This window comes from Pan paniscus, chromosome 10 (assembly GCF_029289425.2).
Source record: "Pan paniscus chromosome 10, NHGRI_mPanPan1-v2.0_pri, whole genome shotgun sequence".
In the NCBI taxonomy this organism is placed as follows: Eukaryota; Metazoa; Chordata; class Mammalia; order Primates; family Hominidae; genus Pan; species Pan paniscus.
In genome coordinates this window covers 9,297,792-9,306,973 of record NC_073259.2, presented here as the reverse complement: position 1 = coordinate 9,306,973, position 9,182 = coordinate 9,297,792, and the positions used below count along the sequence as shown (strand labels likewise).

Genomic DNA, 9,182 nt, shown 5'->3' with positions numbered 1-9,182 from the left:
GCTGAGGGGTTATCCTGCAGCCTGAGCACCTTGGGAGGCATTTGAAGATTTACTCATTGCTTTATTAACAAATACGTATTGGGTTTTTGGTGTTTTGTTTTGTTTTTAACGATTCATGCCCACAGTAGAATATATAGAAGAGTCAGAAAAGTATAAAGAATAAGGATCCCCTTTAGTTTCTGTTCCCAGAGATAACAGCTGGAGTGACGCCGGGCTGTTGGCGGGTTTTCGGGGGTGCACTCCCAGACACCACCTCTCCAGTGAGCCAGCAAGGGCCGGACTGATGCCCCACCTTGGGAGCCTGAATCGGGGCAAGGGGCCTAGGGGGCCTAGGGAGCAGAGGGACCCAGGAAGCCCGACCAGTCAGGCCGGCTAAGTCGGCAGCCGCCCCGCCCTCGCCACCCAGCCTCCCTGGCGGTCTCCGGTCGCGCCTGCAGGCCCGGACCCCACCGCTTGGCGCGCGCGCGTCCCGGAGGGCGCCCAGGGGGCGCCGCTTCCCGTTCAGCTCCGCTGAGGGGCTGGTCCAGCCTGCGCGGCTCGGAGCGGAAAGAGTCGGGCGGAGCAGGCGGCGGAGCGGGCGGCTGCTTGACAGCTGAGAGCCGAGCGGGCGGCGCGGGCAGGTCCACGGGAAGCCTACACGCCCAAGGTAATGTGGAGGAAGGTTGAGGGTGGGCGCCCGGGGCAGCCGGGGGGCGGCGCTTCCTGCCCGCTTCTCCGGCTGCGAAGTGTGAGCGCGTGTGTGCAGCACATGGAATTCGCAGAGGGCCTGGATGGAGGCTGTGTGCCCTTGGGTGGGAACAGCTGGCTCCCCTGCCACCCCCAGGCCTGGCCTGGCCCTTGCTCCCCTCCCTGTCACTCGGTAACGGGACTGGAGGAGAGCCGAGAAGCACTAGGGTTTTGGTCAGGAAAGGACCTTAGGAACCCTCCAGCCTCATCCAGCCTCTTCATTTCACAGATGAGGAAACTGAGGCTCAGAATGGTAAAGTGACTTGCCCAAGGTCTCAAGTCTAAGAACCAAAACTCCTACCTTGCAGGTCAGTGCTACTAGGAGCCCTGGCCACGCAGGCAGCATCCACAACTGTTGCCATGCCTAGAAACCAAGAACCGAGACAGACAGTCAGAAAGACACAGAGAGAGAACCTCCCAGAGCAAAGGAAGGAGGTCAGGAAGTGGGCGGCTGCTGGGGCTTGGCTTCCGCCCTGGCCCCAGCGTGTGCTGGCCTGGCAGTGTGGCTCAGAGGCCTTGTGCTGACTCTGTCCGTGTGTGTGTGTGTCCGTGTGTGTGTGTGTCTGTGTGTGTGTCAGTGTGTGTGTGTGTGTGTCCGTGTGTGTGTCTGTGTGTGTGTCCATGTGTGTGTGTCTGTGTGTGTGTCAGTGTGTGTGTGTCCGTGTGTGTGTCTGTGTGTGTGTGTGTCCGTGTGTGTGTCTGTGTGTGTGTCCATGTGTGTGTGTCTGTGTGTGTGTCAGTGTGTGTGTGTCCGTGTGTGTGTGTCTGTGTGTGTGTGTGTCCGTGTGTGTGCGAGTGTGTGTCTGTGCACCCATGCATGCACAGGATGCAGCGAATGTACCCTGCCACGTGGGAAAGCCCTCTGAGTTCATTTATCTGTTTACACAGCGTGCTTAGGAACCTGCCCTGTTTGGCTCTGTGGAGGACACCAGGAGTCTCAAAGGAATTCGTTCTGTGTGACTCAAGAGGACAGAAAGGGCCAATCCGTGGGAGTCCCCAGGGTGGTCAGAGGGTCAGGAGGAAGAACCTAACTCATGAGGTGATGGGTTCCTTGTCTCTGGAAGAAAGCAGCATGTACCAAAGAGTCTTTTTATCAAGGATGTGGCCATAGGGATATGAAATCAGAGCAGTTTGCTCCACATGGAATCAGCATTTTTGTTGAAGGGTCCAGAGTTCATTCCCCTTTTCAGGGGAAATGAATATGCACAACCTCGTGGTTTAGTATTTGCCCATAAGAGCTACTTTATGCACAGTTTTTAAGTGATAAGTGAGAGGCTTCAGGTATGGCTTCCGAGGTCCTGTCACCTCTCAGTTCTATACTATAAAGCGTGTAGAGGGAGTTTGGAGGAGGGAGGTTACTTCTGGAAGGAGTGACTCGCAGAGGGCATCCTGGATGTGGCACTGAGGCCGGGCCTTGAATAGGAGGCTGGGTCTGGGCATCTTGGGGAAGGACGGCTGAGCAAAGCCGTGAAGGTGGGTTGTACCTGAGGAGCAAGGAATAATGCAGTGGACAATCCGGTGAGGAGTGCTGCCTGGGAGAGATGGCAGAGGCTTGGAGTGTTACGAGTCTAGAAACTTCATTATTAAGCCTAGGGATATTTTGATGGTTTCTAAGAAGGGAAGTGTTGTTCCTGGAGCTGGGTTCAGAAGAACGTGTCATCTGCAGCTGGGTATGGGATGTACTGCAGTGGAGGAAGCTGTGGGAAGAGAACCTGGGAAGAAGCCCATTGCAGTCACCATGAGGGGTTGAACAGGGCTGGTGGGAATGGACAAGAAGGGGCTAAAAGGCTTGGGGGTGGGGGAAAAGTCATCTGCTATGTGCCAGGGCCTGTGGTAGGAGATTTTCATGTTTAATCTCATTTAATCCTCCTGACAACCTCATGAGGAGATTGCTATGATTGTTCCATATTGTAGAGGAGGAAACTGAGAGAGAAGTTAGGTGGTTTATCCAAGGTCGTACAGAAAATAAGTGGTGGGATGGGGATTTTAACCCAGAGAACAATGGAGTAGATGCAATCTGGTAACTGAATAAATGTCAGGGACCAGAGCAGAAGAGACCAAGATGATGGCAATTTGGGTTCCAGAGTTAGAGTGGCTGGTGATGCCACTGACAGAGATGGAACCCCAGGTGTGGGGGGTGATTGGAGATGCGTCAGCCTGTGGTGAGCCTGCAGCAGGCAGGCCCCAGCAGCCATCCATTCTGCCTTGGGGCTCCCTGTTGCAATGGTTTGCTGAACCTGTTGTGGGGAGGGAGGGTTGAATCTGCAGGCTGCCTGGGTACTGGCAATGCAGCTGAGAGAAGCTAGGCTGGGGGAGAGCTAGTGAGGGATTCCTCAGGGACTGGCTAATCACCCACTGAGTTCACATCTCTCTCTTGCTTTTCTTCCACACAAAATAGTGTCTATTCTGTTGCAATGCACAGAGGACTCAGGCACTTGCCATGATACCTTAGGTGAGAATTAGTTCAGATTTTATATTTTCCAAGGCCCTGTTTCCCTCGTATGTTTCCCCTAGAGAAGAGCTAAAAGATGTAATTGCCAAATATTGCAGAATATTGCAGAATTCAGGATCTTAAGAGCAGGTCCAGGGCCTCTTACAATGTCATAGAATCACGGTGTTCTAGAGACAAGTCTGCCCTATTTTACGGATGGAGAAACTGAGTCTTTGCGAAATCATGGTCCTTTGTCAGCTGTTAGTGAGTGGCAGAAATGGGTCCAGGCCCTTGGGCTCCAGAGGTTTTGCTTTCTGCACTGACACACAGGGAGGCCGCTGTCTTGCAGAGGAGCCTCCAGGGTTTCCTATAAAATAGCCCTGGGGGGCCAGGCTTGGTGGCTCACACCTGTAATCCCAGCACTTTGGAAGCTGAGGCGGGTGGATCACCTGAGGTCAGAAGTTCGAGACCAGCCTGGCCAACATGGCAAAACCTCATTTCTACTAAAAATAGAGAAATTAGCTGGGCATGGTGGCAGGCACCTGTAATCCCAGCTATTCAGGAGGCCAAGCAGGAGAATTGGTTGAACCCAGGAGGCGGTGGTTGCAGTGAGCTGAGATTGCGCCATTGCACTCCAGCCTGAGTGACAAGAGCGATACTCCGTCTCAAAAAATAAAAATAAAAAATAAAAAAAAATAGCCCTGGGGACAGTTTTATAGACAGGTCTAGCATTCAATGGACCATTTCAAACTGGTACACTTTTTGTTCCTACCAACACAACACACACACACACACACACAAAGAAACAGCAACAACAACAACAACAACAAAACCCAGCACATTGTTCCACTCATCCATCTATTGGTCATTTCTTTGCCTTTTCAAATTGCTTCCTTTCCTCTGAGAGAAATTTGATAAGGCACAGTTTAGTTAGAGCCATAAAGGGTTCCGTCCAAGTACAGGGTCAGGGGGAGGTCCCAATAAAGCCAGATGGTACCTGTGTGCACCAGCAGAATCCTAAGGCACGGACAGGGAAGCAGGAAAGGAGAGGATGGCTGTAAGGATCAAGGACGGAGAAGAGACAAAGTGCAGAGAAGAAGGAAAAGAGGAAGAGCTGAGTTTGTGGAGGAGACACCTCAGTGGCATGGGCAGAACCTACTTTGGGGACCTATATTTTGGGAACCTGGCTCCCCAGTACTCAGAGGCAGCATGAAGCAGGGAGATAACCAGGTGGACATGAAGAAGCCAAAGGGAGTCACTCTTATAATACATCATCCAACCTCGGGCACTGCCGGGAGTGAAAGGGGGAATATTCATAGCAATGCCGGGACCACAAGCATAGCCAGGATGTTCCAGGCAAACTGGTCACCTTCACAACAGCAATGCAAAGAAAGTGCCAGGCATGGCCCAAGGGCTGTCCATGTATTCCCTTATGGAAGCCTCACTACAACCCAATTGGCTAGGCACTGCCATCATGCCCATTTTATAGAAAAGTTAACTGAGGAAGAGAGAGGCACAGTATCATGTCTACGGTCACACAGCTGATACACGGTAGAGGCAGGATTTGAACTCAGGCAGCTTGGCTATTTCAGAGCCTGCACTGTAAGCGTTATGCTCCATTGGCTCTCTACTCACCAACAGCATCCACACAAAGACACCCCCTTCCCCTCACAGGACTCAGGAGAGGGACCTTTGGGGTCTGTTTTCCCTCACAGCTGCTCCAACTGGTCAAGTTAGCATGACGTCATCCGGATGACATAAACAAATTTGCAGTCAGGCTGAGGTGAGGGGGAGGACAACCCTCAGTCAGGTTTGTCATCTACAGGCTCCACACCTTGTACACAGTGCTGACTCTTGGCCTCAGGTGTTGGAGTTCTCAGTCATCCTTGCCTTGTAACTGCTCTGCCCTTTCTCTGAAGGCTGAGTTAGATACAGGAAGGACCTCTTGAAGTTCAATGCTAGGGACGGGTTCCTCTAGGACCTCATCTGCCTGGGGCAACTAGAGGGTGCAGGGCCTCTTCCAGCTTGAGGGCTATAGAATTTTCTTTTGTGACAGATTCTTCAGGAGACAGAGCATCCCCCTTGTCGGTGTGTTTTGGCTCCCAGCCCTGGCTTTCTCAGAATGCCAGCAGGACACTTTCTTCCCTTGTCTGTTTGTTGACACATCCTGGATGGGGCTGGCCAAGGGAGGCATTTATGGGGCAGCAGGCTCTATGGTGGGTGGAGTCTGACTCTGGGTGATGCTCCAGGTGTTTCTAGAAGATGCAGGGAGGTAGGAACAGGCAAGCTTCCCCTGTGGTTCAGATTCCAAGGGCCTCTGTCCCCACCCCATCTGTGCTGAAGATTCCTTATTCACACAATAGAGCTGCCCTGCCTGGGGGTGGAAAAATGTGAGGCTGGGCCTGAGAACTTGTGGGAAAGTGGAAACCGTGTTTTACCCAAGCAAGTTCCAGCAGTGAGGTTGGATAGGCTTAATACCCAGCCCTGTGCTCATAGTGTACCCCTGAGCCTGTGGAACTCTGTGCCCTTCTGGGCTTAGTTAGAGGAAAGGTGAGAAGGGTGAGACGTAGCACACGTGCTACAGGTGCACCAGGACAAGCTGGAACCAGCGGGTGTGGCTGCCCTCCCCCCGGAACCTGCACTCGTGTTTCTGGCCAGACAGCTTCCTTTACTCTCTTTTTAACTCACAGCAGCACCAGGGGACGTGGGAGGTTGGCTACAATGACCCAATTACCAGTGCAGACAAGAGGAAAATCTTCTATTACCTGGGCAATTGGTTTATTTTCACTTTGTTTACTTTAGAGATTGCTCAGCATTGAGCTCCAGGATTTGTAGTCCATCAGAGTTCTCTTGGTAAATGGATGCAGCTTTGCCACATTGTCCACTGCACATAACCACATACCTTCACCCACTGGGATAGAGGGTTGGATTGGTGCTGATGCGGGAGGGAGGCCAGCTTCCTGCAGCCCCACCTTGACCAAAGACAGAACTCCAGGGAGTCTCTTTCCACTGCACCTCAAGGTTGATGCACAGAAATACACTGGGCATGGCTGAGAGTTTGGCATAAATGAACTCATCTTTGTAACAGTTTTATGAAATAGGCACTGTTATCATCATTCTCCCCATTTTACAGATGAGGAAGCCATCTTCCTCATCTGTTTCAAGAGGCTGAGTAACTTTTCCAGGGTCACACAGCTGATAAGAGGCCGAGCTGGGATTTGAACCCAGGCAGTCTGGCTCTAGGGCCAAGTCCTCAAGCGTTCCACAGCCTGCCGCCTCTGAATGCTTAGTGCAGAGTCTGGGTTCTACTCTAACCAGTCATATGTCTTTGGGATTAGCCTCTAAACCTGAGTTTCTCTTCTCTTCATTCAAGTGAGAATACAGGAGTTACCTGTTGATCCATGTCAGGTGAATTAAGGGATGTGAGGAAGCACGTGGTCCACGCACATGTGATCCCATGGGTCATGGTGACATTACCTGTTTTGAGAGCTTGTGGTTGAGTTCCATGCTAAGGGTGTACTCCTCCCCTTGTTGGTCCTTCTCAACCAACTTGTTGAGATGTACTCCTCCCCTTGTTGGTCCTTCACAACTTGTTGTGCTTGTCTTGGATTGAAATTCTCCAGGAGGCAGAAGCAGAGTCTCTCACCTAATTAGCTTCCATGCATGCTAAGTCCCTGCTGTGCCAGCAAAGGGTCCTGCAGGGGGTCTGGTCTAAGAAGAGAGGGGTGGTCCCTGTAGCAGGCATGCATACTCCCTTTGAGGGGATGCCTTTGTTCTGGCAGACAGAACAAAATATCACAGACAACCGAAATTTATTTTCTCACAGTTCTGGAGGCTGGAAGTCTAACATCATGGTGCCAGTTTGGTGGGTGAAGGTTCTCTTCTTGGCTTGCAGAAAGCCACTTTCTTTTTGTGTCCTCATATGGCACAGAGAGGGAGAGAATGGGAGAGGAAGAAGGGAGAGGGAGGGTGGAGGAAGGGTGGGGAAGAGGGAGGAGAGAGAGATGGGGAGAGAGAGAGAGCTCTCTGGTATCTCTTCATGATGGGCACTAATCCCATCATGAGGGCCCCACCCTCATGACCTCATCTAAACCTAATCACCTCCTAAAGTCCTCACCTCCAAATACCATCACATTGAGAGTTAGGGCTTCAACATATGAATTGTCGGGGGAACATAATTTAGCTCATAGCAGGAGATGATATGAAAAATAACCAATGATGTTAGTGTTTATAGGCAAGTAAGTAAAGTATATTTCTCATGGCTTTAGAGAGGAGGTAGGATTTGAGCTGCACCTAGAAGTGCAGCCCAGGCTGGGAAGCATTTACAGCACAGGGCCCTGAGGCACAGGAACAGCCCTTCACCCCCTCGACAGGGCCATGCCCTTCTGAAGACATGAATGGGATCAGGGAGGTCAGCGGGAGGGAGATGAGAGACACTGGCCAGAGAGACACCTCCTGCCTTCAGCCAGGTTTTGTTTTTCTGTAGGGAAGGAGATGGTTTGTCAAAGATACTATTTCTTTTTTCTTTTCTCTTCTCTTTTCTTTCTTTCTTCATTTTATTTTATTTTATTTTTTGAGATGAAGTTTTGTTCTTGTTGCCCAGGCTGGAGTGCAATGGCATGATCTTGGCTCACTGCAACCTACCTACACCTCCTGGGTTCAAGCGATTCTCCTGCCTCAGCCTCCCAAGTAGCTGGGATTACAGGCATGCACCACCATGCCTGGCTAATTTTTGTATTTTTAGTAGAGATGGGGTTTCTCCATCTTGGCCAGGATGGTCTCAAACTCCAGACCTCAAATGATCTGCCTGCCTTGGCCTCCCAAAGTGCTGAGATTACAGGTGTGAGCCACCGCACCTGGCCCAAAGCTACTATTTCTTAACCTGAGCAGGGCTGACATTTTAGGGGCTTTCTTCCCAAGGCAGGTTTTGTGAGCAAGACGGCAGCAGCGCCACCATCCCCAGAGGAGGACACGGTGGGAGTGAGGGAGGAGGAGTTCTTGGAAGTTCATTTCTGTGGGTAGTGTCATCTGAATCATGGTCAGAAATTGCCACTGGGGAGATACCGTCAGGGATAACACATTGTTCAGCAGAAGAACCTCTAGATCTTTCAGTGGTGCCATGGCCTGCGGTAGCTTTTTGGTTTTCGGGTCTTCTGGGAGTTTGGATTGAATAGACACCCCGGATACAGATCATCCACAGGATGGAGATCTTGACTCACAGGGCCTTTGGTGTGGCATCTGGGTGCATGGACACAGCCTTCCCTACGGAATCCCACAGAGGGAAGGCCATCCAACTCTTCTTTATGTTATTTTTATTGTACTGTCTTCAGTGGGCAGAGAGTTGAGGTTTAGGGTTTTTTGTTTGTTTGTTTTTGGATCTTCACTGTTTCATTGTGATAAAATATACATAACATAAAATGTATCATTTTAACCAATTTAAGTATACTGCGCAGTGGCAGTAAGTATATTCACATTGCGAATTGTTTCCTCTTCTCAAACTGATGGGGTTGGAGAAAGTTTGGTTTTAACTGTGGCTCCAGGAAGTCATACAGTGATACCATCTCAGTTCGCTCTCTGCACAATGGCCTCACCATCAGATGTCCTGTCGACTTGGGTAATCTTTCTGCTGCCGTTTCTCTCTTATTCCTTTCTGTTTGTTTGGGTTTAAAAAAAAATTATCTGCTTCAATCAAAAGCGCTTCTGTGAGACTGCCCTCCTGTGGGCTAAGTACTTTGTACAGAACCTTGCATATTTCTCCCCAGGGTCCTGTAAGGTAGTATGATCACCCACCCTTTCCAGATGAGGAAAGTGAGCACCACAGATGTAAGTAACATACCCGAGGCAGTGTAATTTCAGAGCTGGGACTCGATTCTGGACTCTCTGATTCTTCCTGCTTCATCTAGACAGGGGTGTCATTGTACAGAGTCAAGCACAGCTTCCCTGTCTGGGCACATTAGTGTCTACTCGAGAAGGTTTCTAGCGTCTGCATGCTGGGTTTGTATTATGTGAACCATGTTCCATTAGG

The 9,182-nt window shown here is 50.7% G+C and overlaps 1 protein-coding gene across 4 annotated transcripts in view; it reads left to right on the top strand.

Annotated features, from left to right (window-relative positions):
• The first annotated feature begins 338 nt into the window (after nucleotides 1-338).
• CRACR2A (calcium release activated channel regulator 2A) overlaps nucleotides 339-9,182 on the top strand; it is a 152,871-nt gene continuing 144,027 nt past the window's right edge. For 2 of the 4 annotated variants that reach the window (XM_034935201.3, XM_034935199.3), the window contains exon 1: nucleotides 339-646. The gene's annotated coding sequence lies outside the window, so the exon portion shown is untranslated. The remainder of the gene's footprint in view (nucleotides 647-9,182) is intronic. The other 2 variants (XM_008973764.5, XM_034935200.3) reach the window with 1 other exon arrangement.